Source organism: Hyperoodon ampullatus, assembly GCF_949752795.1.
Source record: "Hyperoodon ampullatus genome assembly, chromosome: 6".
NCBI classification, from domain to species: domain Eukaryota; kingdom Metazoa; phylum Chordata; class Mammalia; order Artiodactyla; family Ziphiidae; genus Hyperoodon; species Hyperoodon ampullatus.
In genome coordinates, this window is record NC_136919.1 from 107,277,104 (window position 1) to 107,293,922 (window position 16,819).

Consider the following 16,819-nt stretch of genomic DNA (forward strand, 5'->3'; position numbering starts at 1 on the left):
GGTGGGGCCTTTGGGAGAAAATTAGGATTAGCCGAGGTCATTCGGGAGGGTGCCCCATGGGATTACTGCCCTTATAAGAGTCATGAGAGAGCTTGCTTCTCTCTGCCTGATCTCAGATTTCCAGCCTCCAGAACTGTGAGAAATAAATTTCTGTTGTCGATAAGCACCCAGTCTTTGGGGCTTTGTTACAACAGCCCAAACAGAATAAGACAGTACCTTCTACTGGCATTAAGTTATATATATGCACAGGAGGTGGAGAGCTACATTAAAATAGTGACAAGTCTATGGCATCTCACATACACCTGCCTGCTTTGTATGATGATCTGGGTTGCACTTACAATTAAAATATGCATGCTTTGCTGAGAAAGCTTGTGTCACTATATAGATGATAAAGCTAATACTCAAATTTCTGTCTGACTTTCTATGTTCAGTTTCTTCAATTACAAAGAGCACTGAATATTAGATCGTAACTGTAATAATTTGGGGAGAGAGAAGAGCTTAGGGGAGAGTATCTAACTCATGCCAACTTAGAAAATTGATGAAATTGATGGAAAGTTGATTATGGCTTTAGGAGGACATTAATATTATGGAAGACGTTTAAAGGACAACTTCCTTTATAAATTATAAAGCAATTTAGGAAACGGATCCATAAACATTTTAGGAATAAATGTTTTTCTTTTAGAAGAAATGATAATCTGTGTCTTCCATTCCCCTGCTGTCATTCACATAATGGAGTTGTCTCTGTATTTTATTTAAGTATGATACACATATGTCAGACTTAAGTGTTTCAAGATTGTGTTGCAGAGTCTCTTGAGAGATAAGCATGTACTAAACAGTCCCACAAATGTAATATTTATTCTCATGAAAACCCTGTAAAGACAGCGGTAACATCCCTTTGGACACTGAGAGTGAGCATCAGCATAGCTACACTTGACAAAGAGTTATAGTGATTACTGTAAAGCAAGAAACTTCATGAGACATAGATTGGGCTGTAGGAAGGAGACGCTCCCCCCAAATGTACATAAACATGCACAGACATATATGCCCTTATACACATTTACATACATATGCATACATGTACACATATCTATGCACACATACAAACACACATATAAGCACATATACATGTATGACATGAACATACACATGTACAAGCACAAATGCCTGTATGTAAGCATAGGTACACCTAAGACATGGACACACACATACCGTTATGTAGTTTGAGGAGTGTGTATGTGTGTTTTTTGTACCTGTAAACAGCTGCATTTTAAGACTTAAATTTACATAAGGGCTCATGTTGATCCTGGCACATGCTGAAGGTAGAAGCTTCTAGGCTTTAGCTTGAAATTTGAGGCTGGTCACAAGGACAGGCAGTGATTGCAGTCACAGCTCTGAGTGCTGTGTGTGCAATTTAGTCCTCACAGTGGCTCCATGAAGTAGACGACTACTTCATCGTCTCACTGTTATGGCCACGAGGTCTGGAGAGGCTCCACAGTGTGCTCTGAGTCACACAGGGAGGGGGGACGAGGGCTCTGAGCCACTAGCCTGCTTAGTGAGGCTGCTTCTAAGCCCTGACCTTAAAGTCTGAGGCTTTCTGCTTAGAGCAAGGAAACAGGTCTCACTCCCCTGAGTTACATGGTGGCTCTATCATTTACTTTCAAAATAGTCTCTTCTTTGAACAAGAGCTGCCTGGAATGTACTTGTGAGATCAAATTTTTCCTTGAAGATAATATTGCCTTGGAATTGGGACAGGTTGTCCAGTGGACTGCCGTGCAAATCTGTATTGAAGAGCTTCTGGGCACCAAGCCTGGCCCATTCTCAGGTGTGATGTGTGTTTGTGTTTTTCTCCTTTGTTTAGGCTGAGGATCTGCTTAGAAGAAAGCATACATTTTCGATGTTACCAGAAGAGAGTCCACAGAACAAGGAATGTAAAACACAGCTGAGGGGGAGAAAAAAACCCCAAAACAACACAGAACTGCCATCAGTATATCCCTGAGCCCAAATGGTGGTAGCATTTGGAGACCATTATTTCCCTACAAATTTCTAAAGAATGAATTATTGATTTTTCAGTGACAAAATTTTGATACTGAATTATGATGAGTGACTGAGTTCACACATCTACCTTCATTTCAGCCTCAGTTCCCACAAAATGATAAAAAAGAAATTTTTAAAAGAACAGATTCTTAATAATACAGGAAAACAAAAGAGTGCCATGAGTGCAGGAGGGCTTTGGAATAATTCTGAAAGACATATATGGGCAGACAGTATCAGATCCTAGGGAAAAACAAAACTGAAGCAAAAGAAATACAGAAGATGCTGTGAGGGCAGGAGGGTTTAGGGAGCTCATGCCCAAGGTCAATATAATGTGAAACAGAAGGCAAACAATAGACATTGTTAGGCACCAAGGACTCAGGAAATAGACTATCCATAAACCATCTATGAGGGATTCTTTAAAAAAGAAACATACACCAGAACAAATAAAAATAAACACAAGAGAAACATGAACACTATACAAGGAGTGGTGAGCAAAGGAACTTGTATAATGTGTAAAGTTGCCTGATGGCCACAAAATGTCTGCCACTGCCTTAGATCTTATGTTCTTACACTAGCATCCAAAGCAGGAGCAAAGATGTCAGCAAAGCCTCTGTTGAGAAATGCTAGCTTAGACTTACTCATGACTCATCTCCTAGCCTGGGCATATTATTATCCACCCCCTCCAAAGAAAAATCAGGGTGTGTGGGCAAATAGAAGTGGAGTGGAATGGCTGGGTGAGCAGTTAACTGTGTTTGCTATGGTAGAGAAAAATAGAAGATTGGAATAGCCTAATTAACAAGCTTGATTAGGTCTGTATATAAATCTACACACTCAGACACATTGTTTTTATGCCAATAGAGATCATACCTTCTTTTCAAACACAAATGGAACATTCACAAAAATTGTTGCTAAAGTAGAACACAAAGAACATCTCAATAAATTCCAGAATACAAAAATTACATAGGCCACATTATCTGAACAAGCTGCAAAAGATAAAAAGAAAAAATAAAAACAAATCAGGCATTGAAATCAAAAGACTGGCAAAATGGTTCTCTTTTTAGATTTAAAAATACCCTTTAAATAAAGAGAAAATAAAAACTAAATCTATAAGCTATGGATTTAGAAGTGAATGTCCTTGAAAATACCACATCTTGAAGGATATAGATAAAGCAATTGTCAGAGGAAAATTTCTAGGTTTCAATCCTGGCATTAGAAAATAGGAGAGACAGAAAAAGAATTATAAAGTCAAACAAAAAACAGTGAAAGATAGTGTTTTGAAAATAAAAGATAATTTAAATATATCTCTGGCCACTCCAAACAAGTAAAAACAAAAACAAAACAAACAAACAAAAAAACCCAAAACAGCAAAAACAAGATACATATAAATAGAAGTGGAAAAGTATCCATAAGAAAAATATTATAATTGAATAAAACTCTATGCCAACATTTTTGAGACTCAAGATCAAAGTCATGATAATCTAAGAAAACATAAATTATAGTAGAATACATTTTATCCATCACAGTCCAGACCTGTAGTCAGTTGGCTAAGTGAGAAAAATGTGCTAATGGGAGGAATCATTAAAAATTGTCATACCACAAATATTTGACTTTAATTGAAAACTTAAAAACATATATTCATTTACCAATCTTTTAATGTAGGGTCACAGCCTTTTCTTTGAAAATGGGTCTGCTGAGTGTAAATAGACATCATCTTTCTTACATAAACCACACCTGTAATTCACTGTCAACAATTTCCAGTTTCAATTTTTAAAATACAGAGGAAGAATGTTAAGACAGTAAATGTAATCTGATTGTGGAATCCTTTGACATTAGAGCTTCTTTACTGTATCTGTGCATCTCTTCAGGATCTTGTTCAAATGCCAAGTATGACAGTATGTCTGGAATGGGCCTGAGAGTCAGCATTTTTAATGGGCTTCCAGGTGATGCTGCTGCTACTAGTCCATGGACCACACTTTGAGGAGCAAGGATGTGATGTTTGGTATTTCTTCCTCCACCCATCATTTCTAGTTGTATTAGCACATTTAAATCTGAACCATTTATCTTAGTGATTCATCTCTATCTAGTCCTCCTAAAGCTTTAATTTATTCTTCATAAAAATGAAAATTCTTTTTTTTGAGCTTTTTCCATTGGTTTAGATAATACTAAATTAAATAAGATTATTGCAACAGGTACACTTGTCATAAGCAAATTTGGGGAAAAACACTACTGACATGTAGTAGGTATTCACTTTAAATCATGGAAGCAGGAGAAAGTGGCCTACTAGACTACTTGGATTATTATGAGAACCTCCTTTCAAAGGCACCACATACTAAGGTCTGAATGTTTGTGCCCTCCCAATATTCACGTTGGAATCCTAATTCCCAAAATGATGGTATTAGTAGGCAGGTCTTTGGGAGGTGATTAGGTCATTAGGTGGAACCTCATAAATGGGGTTAGTGCCTTTATAAAAGAGATCCACAGAGCTCTTTCACCCCTTCTGCCACGTGAGGATACACTGAGAAGACTGTGACCTGGAAGAGAGCCCTCACCTGACCACGCTGTCATCCTGATCTCAGACTTTCAGCCTCTAGAGCTGTGAGAAATAAATTTCTGTTGTCTTTAAGCCACCCAGTCTGTGGTATTTTGTTACAGCAGTCTGAATGGACTAAGACACCCTCTTGCCAAACAAACAAAGAAAGCCCCAGACTCAGATGGTACATGTGGGTTTTACCAAACTTGCAAGGAATAATCTCCATCTTATGTATATTTTTCCAGTAAATGGAGAATGAGACATGCATCCCAACTCATTGTAGGAAGCTAGCATAATCTTTATCTAAAACTGTAGAGACAATACAAAAAAACCCTCACAGATACACTTCACTTATGAATCTATATGTGAAAATCCTAAATAAAATACTTGTTCACAGGTTCTAATTGAGTATTAAAGAAGTTAAACATCATGAAAAATTAGGGTGTATACCTGGAATGTAAGGATGGTTCAATATCAGAAAATCTATTGATATAATTTATCCCCTTAGTGGACATGGAGAAAACCGTATATTCTCTCAATGGATGTAAAACATATTTTAAAATATTTAACACTCTTTCTTAATTAAGTAAACAATCCTCATTAACTTGATAGAAAATATTTGCTTAACCTTTAGAGGCCATCTATCAGAAATCTACAGTTGAACCTTAAAGAAGAACATAAAAAATTTTGAATACCTGGTGAGGCATACCATTCTTCTGAAAAGACTTATTAATATTATAAAGATTTTAGTTCTTCCCATCCCAGTAAGTTTCTTTTTTTTTTCTTTTGGTTGAAATTGACAAGCTGAATCTCAACTTTATGTTTAAAAGAAAGTGCAGAAGAACTGTTCTGAAACATTTGGAGAAGACAAGTGACAGATAAGAAGAAAATATTTAGTAAACAAAGAATTAGTATCCAGAATATATAAAGAGTGCCTATGAAACTGTAATATAATAATGCAAACAATGAAATAGAAACATACGCAGGATAAATAGGTGATTCACAGACAGTGAAATACAGGTGGCTAATAAACATATATAAAAATACCTAGTCTCAGAGAATTGCAAATTCAAATGAGAATTTGCTTGGGTTCTTTTTTTTTTGGCCATTGGATTGAAAAGAGTCTAAATGTTCATCAATGGGAGAAATGTTAAGTAAATTGTATTCCACACACTTAAGGAAAAAGATATGTACATACATGTAGTGAACACCAAGACATATGGCAAAGTGAAGAAAGCATGAAGAGGAACATTACGTTTAAAGCCAATACATCTATATATGCCAATGCCCAGCCCAATGCCATCAGGAGAGGGATGGGCCAGGCACAGTGCCTTTTAAATTTGTTCAGGACACTAGTATGTTTTTAAATCTTGGGCGTGAGAATCTATTAATAGTTGTTTTTAAAAAGTCCCCTAGCTAAAATTCTATGCCTTCTAGAAAATGAAAACTATCCTACTTTTGTTGTTCCTTTAGAGAGCTGCTGGGCATCGATCGAATGTGGATGCTTCTTTCTGGAACATATCCAAGAACTATTCAGTGATCAAATTTAGCATTCTGGCTCCATAGAAAAATAACAATGCTATATTAAGTTCCTAGTGCCAAGTAGGTGGCCAAACCCTATATGTGACATTCTTAGTTTTTCAACAAACTAAATAGGCCTGAGGCACATTTCCTGAATGCTTCTTCCACAAGCAAAAGAATGAAACTATCAGCCACGCAACTGACATTCCCAGAATGGCAGTTTGCATTCCAATCCGGAAGAGACCTAGAGGACCAGACCCTTCCCCACTATCCCTTGTGGTGAGAGGAATTCTGGGAAAGTCATCCCACCTCCAGGATGACTTTATCACCTGGTGGGGGGGAAAATATGAGTCACCTCCACTTAGGACATATCAAGAATCAATAAAATGAATTTGAAACAAACAAACAAAGACTTGATCCAACCTGAATACTCATTTTAACAAAGTCGATTCTCTTGACTTTCTCCACTTCTAATTTTGGAATGGAATGAAATTATTTTTGATTGAGCATTTATGAGTTTCCTGATCACTTCCTCCTTTAAATATTTAGCACTTTCTCTCTAAAGAAAAAAGAATAGTGACACGGAAATTCATAGCTCTGAACAGATACAAATCAGTAACTTTTAATATGTAGAAGGTGCCAGACTACAATTTGAAACTCTTCAGGAACTTTATCTTTAAGCAAGTTAAATCCAATCACGTCGTCCTGAGTCACTGTCTCATCAACATGCAAAGCTTTGGAAGAGAAACCGGCTTTCTACTAGCCCGAGGGAGTTCTGGCGAGCCTTGTGGATGTGGAAGTTTTCCCATCATCTCCATCCTGTCAAGAGTTGTGGAGCAAACGGCGAGATGAGATAGACGCAGACGCGGGAGACCAGGCTGATAACGCGGGTCACCTCACAGCAGCGGGAGAGCGGATGTGACTTCAGTTCACGCCTCTCTTTGGTTTGGTTTTTGACCAAGTAAACCTGGAACCTTGTCAACATATCAAATCAGCCTTTATTGCTTGTCTTTAAACCAAGAAAACACAAGATGGTCTTTTCTTTGTTTCTCCATCCAGTTTTCATTTGATGATTCTTGTCCCCCCACCTCCCCCACCCCCAAATCAAACTAAGAAACGCCTGTCAGGGTCCCTAGAGTTTGAAATGCTCTTTGCACAAGCTAAGAGGCTACAAACAATGCAGAAACATACTACAGAGCCTGGGGGGTGGGGAGGGCGGTTAGAAAAAAAAAATATGCAAAACATCTTTAAATGTGTGAAAAATCCTTAGCGGTAAGTTCAGAGTGTTTTCCTATTGACGGCTGCAGCGCTGAGCTGCAAGAGGTCGTGCTGGGGGCGGGCGTTAAATGCTGTAAAATCTCAGGGTGACATTGGGCTCCCTCGGCTCAGCCGTGCTCCATGGCTCAGTCTCCCCACCGCCCCCTCTCCTTCTCCCTTCCTCTCCTGCTTCCCTTGTTTCCTGGTTAAAGGAGCCCTCTTAAGCTGCCCTTGAACCTGCATACAAATTTGCTCTTTTCCAAATGGAATCTACTTCTCCTAGCTAAGCTTCATTTTGTAGCTTTGTGGCAACACCCAGACCACTTTATTTCCACTTAAGGGGCTGCCAGTTCTGTTTACCATCACTCCCCGGGAACTTAACCTCATTTAAAGGCTGACTTTCCTCCGCATTATAGAGTTACAAGGGAGCCTCAAAGCCTCTTTCTCTCCACAGCCTGCATCCAGGCCATCTCTTCGACCAGCGGGTCCCTCCCAGACCCGCTGAGCCTGAAGGCTGCTCTTGACAAGTGATTTGTTTCCATTTGCGAGCGCCTGCCCCCAGCCAGCGTGACCGTTCTGTACTCAGAGCTTTACAACTGGCACGTCTCAACATTCCTAAAATCCCAGAGAGGATCTCAAAATAGAATAAGAAATGAGAATTTAAATTAGAAGCAACAGCCCTTGCAGGGTTGCCAGCTTCGGGTAGAGAGGGTTTTGCATTCCCCTCCCCGACCAAGGTCCTGGTTTCCCCACAGGGTTTTGCAGTTCGGGAGCCACCCTCCCTCACGTGTAACTTGGACTGGCCATTTTAAAAGGAAGCTGAGGCTGGCGTGGGCATCCCCATGCCTTTTGAGGAGCGCAAAGGACAGTTGGGTCCTTTGGAGATCTTCAGTGCAGTGGCTAAACGACCCTCATTCCAACCACGGAATAGGAGGAAGGTGGATGCGGAAACAGGAAAGTGAGATTGGTCGAAGATTTGTCTTCTTGTCTTGGGTCTGGGGCGTTTTCATGTGAACTGAGCCCTTTAGATGGATTTCAGATGGGTAGCACCACAGTCACATTTCCTCCCGGGAGGGGAACATAAATCTCTGTGTCCATGTGTGGCCAGTGTCACAGAATGGCAAGTCACAAAGCAGGGCCCCAACAAGGGTTGTCTTTGGGAAGGTGGAGTGCCCTCCATCCTCTGGAAGGTGACACGTCCCCATCCCTGCCTTTCTCACACATGCCGGGAGCAAGGCCCTTCTCTGGATCCATGAATCCCAGGAGAGGCCATCTGCAGCCTGCAATCGGCTTCAAGTGGACCTGTGTCCTGGCCTCAGCCCTCAGGGAGCTGGAAACCACCTCTCGCTGTGGGTTTCTGTGTGCTGCACCAGGCTCAATGCTCCAGCACGCTCTTAGTAAAAGTCTCCCCAGTACATTTCACATTCCTCCCTTCCTCTCGAATTCCCACAGCAAACCACACTCTCACTTCTTTACACCCTTTGGGAAGGGCTGGCCAACTCACAGTAAACATGGCTGGGCTCTTTGGGTGTCACCCCCTCTTCTCACCTCCTGTTTTCTGAGACGAAATCCCTAACTGGTGTGAAGTAGAGAATGAAGTCAGGATGCACAGAACAGACTTACTAGAAAACTCAGACTTCAGTTCTCTCCTGTGGTTTCAGTTGTATTCCTGAATCCCCTGCAGGTGAAGAAAGCTGTCCTTCTACGCCTTGGTTCCCCCGAGGACATCTTCCAAAGGTGTCCTAAAGGATCCCCAAAGGCACAAGAGGTTCAGTGCTGGGAAACCCGGGACTGGGCAGAGATGCCTGGGTCCATTCTATGCTAAGAGTGAATCCATGCCCCACGGTGAATCCCTGAGCAAAGTTCCCAGTGGAGCAGGGTCTCCAGGAAGTGACGTGCGCCCGGCAGGTCCACCAAGCCCCTCTGGACCTGAGTCCCAGGGCCTGGTCCACTGGGCAAGTCAGTAAATGCTCACTTCCTGCCCAGATGAGGGACTGAAGGATGCTGTAATAGCCACAGCTAACGTCCGCTACACATTTCCCTCTTGCCTGTCTCTGTCCTCAAAGCTTTGCAGACAGTCTTATTACATGGCAGAAGCTCCTCTTGATTCATACATGTAGATACTGCCCAAGTGGTAAGATGTCCCACCCCCATTAGGGACATCGTCTGCAGATGATGTTTTGAAACAGTCTCTCTTGGTACCACTTTAGGTCTTAACCCCTCCCCATCCTCTTCTTTCAAAATCGGGACCAGTGGGAAGTGACCCCTCAGTTTCCTGGAAGGGGGCAGGTACTGAGGTGTCAGTACTCCCACTCTCTCCAGGCAAAGCCCTGTGCTAGGACTCCTGGGAAGGCAGTGGCTGCAGGCAGGAGAAAACACATAATACTCACATGCAAACAACATAAATGAGTTTTGATTGTAGTATTCTAGGATTCCCCTTGTTAAGATTAATCTTAATAGGCTGATGATTTTGCCCTTCTTTTTGATTGTGAAATTTCAGGCATTGAATATGCATTGAAATAAGTGGGTCATTGCCTGCAGGAGAAGTAATGGGGCCATTCCAAGATTCAAGTTGTACGGGGGCATCAGCATCTTTTGACCTCTTCCCTGAGGCACCTGGACCAGCTGCCTGGTACGGAATCGTGTACAGCGCTGATGCTGAGCGTGGACCCCTATCTGAAAGACCTTGTTTGTTAACTCTCAAAGCCTTAATTTCCTCAGCATAACACAGGGAAAAGATGATAGTCCCTATGATGTAGAGTTCAGAAAATGAACCGTGCTCAGCCCGGAGCTTGACAAAGTGACTCTTCAGCCAATGTCATTTCTTCTTCTTCTTGTTTTTACCGCTGGTACTTAACTTTCCTGCTCAATGATTTGGCACTTTGGTGTTATTCTCAGCAGGAAAAGTTGGCGTTGTGCTTTGTGGAAACCTGTCTTGGTGACCTCAATGTCCTGCTGCTGTCCATACAGTGAATAATCTTTCCCTGGGCCAGGCAGCTCCTCAATTCTAGAGAGAGGGAAAGGAGATGGGAGGGTTCTCAGTGTCTGCAGGGAAGTGGGGTGCTGACTGCATGTCAGGAACCTTCCTCTACACACTTTGTCTTCCAAGGAAGCCACAACTTGGGTCCACAGGGACCAATAAGGAATTTTTCCAGCATGTGGTCAGTGAATATTTGCAAAGAAAACAAATGAATACATGAATGAATGAAGGATTTCCTTTGTTTTTCTTTGAGAGGAGGTCTGCTCAATGGTGAGAGCGCGTGCACAGAGCTGGATGACACAGGTCTAGATCCCAGCCCTGCCACTGCTGCTAATCTAACTGTCATAACTCTCACCTCCCAGAAATGGCAGGAACTGAATGAGGTAATGTGAGTCCCTTAGCACGGGCCTGGGGGATTCTTTGTCAGCAACACCAGCAGCTTCTGAGTCACAGCCAGCGGTCTTCCCTGGCTCCCGTACCTCCACCTGAACTGCTTGTTAGATGCAGTCCCATTATGAGTTTCAAAATAGTGGTGGCTGGGATCCCACATATATTTATTAGCTAGCTGTATTTGGACAGAGTATCTATTTTTGCTTAAGTCTATATTGGAGTGTTTGTATGCACATGTCATACAGCCCCCTCGGGCCCTCTGTGGACATGTTTTGTGTATTTAGATCTTTTCTTCCTTATCATGCTCCACATCAATGAGCACTTTCCACGCCTGGTGGAGATGGTTTAAATTCTTAAAGATTTTGAGTGAGCCAAGGGCATCCAATTCTCTTTCCCCTCTATTGCATTCCTTACTAGGGGGGGAAAAAAAGGCTGAATGAATATCTTTTCGAGCTTTCCAAAAATAAATCATTTTTAGGCTGAGAGCTAGCAGGAGAAATGTCTGCATAAATATTAATTAGGGGGAAAATAACACTGTGGACCACGAAAAGGATCAGAAAACTAGTCCTTTCTACCAGTGCTAGAAACGTACATTCCCCGGTTGAAAATCAATCCAGGAAAAGAAATATGGTTCCAGATGATGGATGTATTTTGAAAAGAAATCATGGGGCAAGTCCTTACACATTTGATGATGGAATTGTAGGTTGCAGGTATGAGAGACGACAATTTGTATTCTTTCTGGTAATCGGGCAAGTTGTGGTCTCTCTACTGAGAGGTTGATGGTATTCTCTCTCTGAACTGTTTTCCTCTTATTTCCCAAGGCTTTGGAATAAGAAATGTACTGCGTGCAGCTGCTTTACCACTGCCCAGGGCCTGAATTACCAGTGTTTATGAGTGCAAGAGGCTCTGCTGAAGCCCTGTATTTATCTGTTGCAATGTTGATCCTTGCCACGGAATTTGAGTTCTCCTGAGAAAGAGGCCAGTGGAAACCAGAGTTCTTATTAACTTCATTTTAGCCCATTAAACAATGTTCTTATTGTATATAAACCTGAGGCAGGAGTCAATTTAGGGAGATCCATCAGGCCCCAAACAGGAGTAAGGCGGTCTGAAGACAAAGCTTGGCAAGACTCAATTTTGGCACTGGAGAGAAACCTGGCAGGACTTCTGGAAGGCAGCGTGGAAGGAAGCAGGATTTGCAGTGACTGGGAGTGGGAAGGGGGATGCCTGGGCAGGGGAACCACCATGAGCAAATGCACAGGGAGGTGACAGCTTGGTGTTCTGATGACTGAGCAGCTCTGCCGAACAGAAATATAATGTGAGCCAGGTTTTTAGTAGCCATGCTAAAAAAAGAAACAAATGAAATTAATTTTAATAAATATTATTTTTAACCCGATATATACAAACTATTATCATTTTATCATGCCATCGATATAAAAGATCATTCATGAAATATTTAGCATGCCTTTTTGTACTAAGTGTTCCAAATCCGGGATGTATTTTACCCTCAGAACACATCTCAGGTCCGAGTGGCCACTTTTCAAGGCTCAAAGCCCCACGTGGCTGGTGGCTGCATATGGGCTGGGCTGGAGTGTTGGGGTCCTTTCCCGGCGATGTCCCCAGGGAGATGGACATGCAGACATGACATGTGCTCCAGTGCAGCGAGCCTTGACTGCCTACATTTGCAAAGTGTCCATGGCCACATGTGTCTCCTCTCTTCCCCTCCCAGCCCTTTGGGCTCTGTCAGCTTCCTCAACACACCTCCTGACCAGGCTGGTGTGGCTTCTTCTCCACGGAGACACCTACTCATCCAGTGCTGACCAGGGTCATCTTCAGGGGACACCTGCCCTGCCACCCTCCCTGGGGGAGGTTGTGTTTTCCAAGAATGGCGGTCACCCCCCACCCCATCCCAGTGCTCTTTTTGTTATATGGTGTGGACACTCCTTCTCTGGAGTGGTGGGTTCTGTCTGTCCCCTTGAATCTGGGCTGGCCTTAATGACTGGCCAAAAAGGAGAGACACTGGAAATGACCTATGTTGCTCCTGAGGTGAGGGCATGAAACGTTATGTAGCATCTCCTTCTTGTCTCTTGGGATGCTTGCTCTTGGATTCCAGCCACCATGCTCTGAGGGAGCCCAGGGCACACGGTGAGGCCAGGTGCAGTGCTCCAGGCAATCACCCCAGAGGAAGACCGACTGACAGCCCACATCCACCACAGATGGGTGCCTGAGGGATCTTTGGGTGAGCCCAGACTCAGCCACCAAGTGGCTGCATCTGCCCAAGAACTGCTGAGCTGACTGCAACCAAACTCCAGGACAGTCAGAGAGAATAAGAAAACAATCATTGGTATCACAAATAAATAACCCATAAGTTAAGCCACTAAGGGTTGGGGTGCTTTGTTGTAGATATAGATAACCGAAAGAATCCCTTTCCTAACGCCCCCATCTTCAGGAGGGTCATTTGGATCCTTCTGATCTTGGGACCACCCTAGGTGGCCCTTGGCCACTGGCCCTCATTGGACCACAGGTTGTGAGTGCATGTCTGTTCCCCTCTAAACCACACTCTTCATGGCAGGGACCAGGCTGTCTAGGTTTATGGGGTGGTTGGTTCCATGCCAGACACTTGGCACAGCCCTCCAGGCCCTCAGTTCTTATTTGTGGAAGTGAAATGGATGAATCAATATTTGTTGAAGTGAAAGCACACAGGCTTGTGTCCTCTGGTTGGTTCTTCCTGTTAACCCTATCAGGTGAGGAAACTGAGGCCCAGAGAACTTGAGGTGACCAACCCCAAGTCACACAGCTGCCACATGGCAGGATTGCATATCAAGTCCAATGGTCCATCTATGAGTCCCACAGATATGCCTTTGGGGCTGGCAGTGTCAGACCCGGGCTGCCCCTGGTCAGTGGTGCATGATGGTGCCCAAATCCTTAACCCCCTCGGCCCCCTAGGCTTCTAAACACGGGGCTGAATCCCGCCTTCCTCACAACATCTGTAGAATCATGAGGCCAGAAACTGTGTCCCATGGGACCTGAGTGGACGGATCATGAATGTAGGGCCACGTTCACGTACGGGGGAAGCTCCTCGTGTCAACTTCCCAGACCTGCTGTCTGCACCATGGTCCCCACGTTGTCTAATCTCTGGACCCCGCATCTCCCACCTTCTCCACTGCTGATGATTCTCTCTCTTGAGGATTCACCTCACCCCACCCCAGTTGCCATTCCACTTGTGTCTTTGCAACTTGAACTTGAAGTGTCCCCCTGACCCCACACATCCCTGCAGCTGCTGCCTTTTCCTCCCTTGGTCATCGGTTGGACTTCTCTCAGGAGCTGTCTGTGTTTCCGTGGGCCTTCTCCAACAGGACCGCTGTCCCGTCATTGATGAGGCCTGCAAGGACTCCATGTCCTCCTCTTCTAGCCTCACTGCAGGCCCCCCATGGCCTGTCACTCCGTCCTTCTGTGGCTTGTGGGCACCACCCCCTTCATTTTCCCTCTGGTGTTCTTGGCCCCTCCTCAGCCTCCTTCCCATTTCCTTTGCAGGGAATGCCGTTGGAACCGTGTCTGATTCCGGCTTTCCTGATTCCTGAGATGAAGATGTGAGAGCAAGTCATTTATGTGAGAAGTGACTCCAGAAATACCCCCAGGAGTTAAGACAGTATGAGAGTCGTTCTACTGCTCTGGAGCCCGGTGATCTGGATTCCAGCCCTGCGGTCAGAGTGTCAGACCTGCAGCCACTGTTCGATGCACTTGCTATAGGCTCATGTGGCGAGAGCTAGAGCTGTGCCTGGTTACGTGGTGACGAACTTTCCCCTAGGTGACTCCTCTATGGTGTTTTAAAACCCCAGGTTGACAAGAACCCCCAGGAGAGCTTTGGAAATGCGGTCTCCTAGGCCTCATTCCCAGAAACTCAGATCTGGGCCTGGTGAGGTTCAGGAGTTTTATTTTCCACGAGCTCCTTGGGTCTGTCAAGAAACGAACCCATGAGGGACACTCAGCCACAGGTTTTCTCTCTGACATTTTATTATAAAAATTTTCAAACATATAGAAAATTTAAAAGAATTGTATAGGGACCACTAATATTCTTACAACTCAGATTGTGCAGTTAGCATTTTGCTATATCTGCTTTAACACAAAACAATCCTTCCATCCAACTACCCATCTGTCTCTCCATCCACCCATCCACTCATCCTGTCTATCAGTCCATCCATCTATCCATATCCATCCATCCTGATGTAGATTTCAGTATACTCCATCCCCTAAATAGTTGCCTGCTCAGATCTCTGATTTTCTAAGAACAGGCAAAATGTGTCCAGGCAGCAGATTTTTGTGAAATCATAAGATTTCACAGGCTAACCCTGCTCTTTCTCTACCTCTTTGCATCCTAATGGGGAGTGACTTGTTTATTTGCCTCTCTGAGCTGTTCCCTTCAATCTCTGATATAGGTTTCTTTTTTTTTTTTTTTTTTTTTTGAGGTACGCGGGCCTCTCACTGCCGTGGCCTCTCCCGTTGTGGAGCACAGGCTCCGGACACACAGGCTCAGCGGCCATGGCTTATGGGCCCAGCCGCTCCGTGGCATGTGGGATCTTCCCGGACTGGGGCATGAACCCATGTCCCCTGCATCGGCAGGCAGACTCTCAACCACTATGCCACCAGGGAAGCCCTAGGTTTCTTTTTATATTAATTCACCACAAATATTTTACTGTAAAATATCTCATTGTTTTTGAGAGTGCTTTACCTCATTCTCTGTATTGTTCTTACTCCTGTGTTTCTAAGTGGAGCTTTTCTGAGATGCGGATGTCCTTGGCTTAGCTTGTGCTTTGGTACAGTGGACAGACCCCTTGACCAGCTCTTGATGTAATTTTAGAGCTGTCACATTTGCAAAGGCTTCTACCAGGTGACAAATGGAGCTCTGAGCTCTTTGCCCAATAATGTTTCAGAAATGTAGGAAGAATGTAGGTTACCTGAGAATTTGAGGGTGATGTGAGGCTTGACAATCCGATGCTCAGAGCCAATCCATCTGTACTCAGAAAGCTCTTGTGGGAATGTGGCATAATGTAACTGAGCTAGCAAATCTCATCACCAGAATGGTTGGTAGAAGGACTGCCCAAGGGGAGGTAAGATGCAGTGTCACCGGGAAAGGGAAGCAAGGAAATCTTAACAAAACAAAACACTAAATACAAGATGAGCATCAGTTCTTTCATTTTCTAGGTGATCTCATGGTCCTAGCAGCAGAGGCAGGGAACTGCTTGCTCCTTCCCTGAGCCCTAGTCTGTGCTCACCCTGTGTTAGTCTATGACTTAGGACCAAGTGTGTGATGCCTCTCGTTCAACACAAACACCCCTTTACAAACAGGGGATGTGATCTGCCTGCTAGCACGGTCAAAGGAAGAAAGAACTCGTGACATAAATTAATATTTGATAAATAACAGCCTTAAAACTCAACCCTCAAACCCTGCATTTGAGCTACAGACACATACCTACATTTATTCAAGTCATTGGAGACTGAGTAGTTGCATATAGATTAAAGTTCTGGGTAGCATTAAATTGCATTTAAAAATTGAGCGTTTTAGGAACATAAGCCATATTATACTTTCCTTCTCTTCTTAAAACAGTTTTCTGAAAACAACTTGACCTTTTCATAATGACTTAAATCATTTCCCAGGAGAGGCGCCAGGTGAAATCCAAACCCCTGTGGCTCAGGGGTGGTAGGAAACTCAGAGAGGTGATTCATCAAACAATTCTTAGAGGCTGGCTCCGCTCTCTTCAGGACTCTTCTCCAGCCCCAACCAACACACACTCAAAAGAGAACAACCGGATAGCAAACCCCAGATTCCATGGACAACACGGGCAACAAAACCAGCTGACGAGGTATCCTCACGAGTCCCCCAAACAAGTGGGCAGTGATGAACCACCAACAACCAGAGACCACGGCATTGACATCTGTGTGGGTGGAATAAGGAGGAAAGAGAGGGGAAGGATCTAAGGATCCAAAACAGGAGAATCCAAATAGTCTAGCAAGTGGTCCCTGGAGAGCGTGGTCAGACATTGAGAACAGCAGATACTATCACATGAGTGAGTGCATGGGCCTACCTGAGATCACCCCAGGTGAGTGCACAG